Source organism: Lampris incognitus, chromosome 14, assembly GCF_029633865.1.
Source record: "Lampris incognitus isolate fLamInc1 chromosome 14, fLamInc1.hap2, whole genome shotgun sequence".
NCBI classification, from domain to species: domain Eukaryota; kingdom Metazoa; phylum Chordata; class Actinopteri; order Lampriformes; family Lampridae; genus Lampris; species Lampris incognitus.
Window position 1 is genome coordinate 16,883,859 of NC_079224.1, and position 2,105 is coordinate 16,885,963.

The window sequence follows — 2,105 nt, forward strand, 5'->3', positions numbered from 1 at the left end:
AACATAATAACATAAAACACAAGACACTTAGTTAGAGCCCTGAAGGACTCTGTCCAACCATATGGGTTGGATAAGTGGTTAAGTAATGTAAAGTATACATGATGTGAACATGCACGGTACATCATTATCAGGCTTAATTTTACCCACGTGACCCAGTATTGGTCAGCTCCCAGTACAACAGCAGTAAACTGAAGTTGTACTGGTCAGGTCCCAGTACAACAATATTGCACTTTGGTTGTGGGTTGGTCAGCTCCAGTATCAGAATTATTTTAATACTGTTTTGCATGAAATACCCAATTTTACATTGAGGATTCGGATTTCCCTAGTGCCCATCTGAACTGCAACTCGATGTTCAGGTTTATAACATTATAAGCCATGTTACCTGGCTTTGCGAATAAAAAGCCACCCCCCTGGGCTAGTTGCTTATGTCTGGTAGGCACTGTGATGTCTAGGGTTGTTGTGAGGGTTAAGTTGTGTTTAATACAGGTACATGTAGAAAGTCAGAAAGTGAGCTACAGCACGTGCGAGTGCCCTATCGGCAAGGACAAGTGCCATCACATGGCAGCATTGCTGATTTGGGTGGAGAAAAATGTGTCCCGGACAGACGTGGAATGTATGTGGAAGAGGGCGAAGACACCAAAATCGGATGATATCGTTGCCAAGAGAGTGTCTGTGATGGCACCATCCACATCACAAGGTAAGTAATTGAAGTTAAATTGTTTAATTTGTAGTGTACATACTGTTCCTTTTAAATTATAATTAGGAAGTCTTATCGCAATGATGAAGAACAATTATTAATTAGACTTTGCATTTTATTTCAGCTGGAATCAAAACACCTGTAACATAGGAGGTCAAGGATTGGACTGTGTCATCCTTGTCTCAGCTCGGTCGTTTTACTGGCATGTGGTGGATCTTGAGTCCAGAAACACCTCAGGTAGGACTTCTATCTTCTTTACTTTGATTTGGCCCACGGGGACAATTCAGCCAGGTGGAAATCATCCCAACACTCAACAAGTGCAATGTAATTTGAACCAGGGTTGTCTAAATTGGTGTAATGTGTAATAAAAAAAACAATGACCAATTAAAGGGGAATTTCGGTTTTTAAGACCCTGGACCCTATTTTTTCATCTGCTTTTATCTAAATAAATGGTGGAATTGCTGGCAAGGAAAACGGGGACGGACAGACCGACAAAGCCTGTCCGTCCCCGTTTTCCTTCCCAGCAATTCAGACTTCAACCATCGGGGGTTGGAGGGGATTGGAGGGGTTGTTTGGGGGAAGGGGGAGGTCTCCATGCATTTTTTCACAATTTTTTTCCCATGTGAGTGAATGGGGCGACACAACTTTTGTCTAGCCCATTTTTGGAGTGTGGAGTTTGGATGTGGAAATATGTCAGATTTGGGGGGTTTTCTCCAGGTTTTTTTGTGTTGGTCCAATGCAAACAAAGTAAAGGAATACGTGAATACCAAAGAATTTGTAATTGTAACAATTTTCTGGGAGAAGTGGTGCATTACCTGACCGAAGTGCCGGGGCGACAAGACTTCTGTTAATGACTGTAGAGATAGGGTCTAAAATCAAAGTCCTCATATGTCACCCCTTGGTGTCATAGTACCTAGAAAGTCAATCCCCCATAGTTCTCTCCTTAGGAGTAGATTATCTATGTCTCCCCCTTGTAATAAATACCACTGGTCCATTAATAAAGTATTGTAGTTCATGTTAAAGCATTGAACATTTATGAATGACTATTTCAATCCAGTGGTATGAGCACCTAATGTTTATAATACAGCATAGACATAGGATGCTTGTCTATGTGAGCTGTATCTTTTGGATGTCTTTATAACAGGATGGCTTATCGCAAGAAGCGAATCACCGCCAGCAACTTTGGTTTGGTCTTGGCTGCAGTCAAGCGCAACCGGTACCCACCGTCCTTGTTCAAAACCCTGCTTGGCCAGTACAACTTCAAAGAAGGTTCTAAAGTAAGTTATGCTGTAATAATGATTTCAACTTAAGATGTCATTGTATCAGGGGGCACGGGGGCAAAATGGTAACACTGTCGCCTCACAGCGAGAAGGTCGTGGGATCGATACCCGCAGAGGACCTTGTGGGC

At 42.4% G+C, this 2,105-nt stretch overlaps 1 long non-coding RNA gene across 1 annotated transcript; it reads left to right on the forward strand.

Moving 5' to 3' along the window:
- The first annotated feature begins 614 nt into the window (after positions 1–614).
- LOC130123468 (uncharacterized) lies at positions 615–1,859 on the forward strand. The gene is made up of 3 exons (XR_008811325.1): positions 615–697; positions 822–934; positions 1,842–1,859. It is a non-coding gene; the product is annotated as an uncharacterized LOC130123468 (long non-coding RNA).
- Positions 1,860–2,105: the final 246 nt, after the last annotated feature.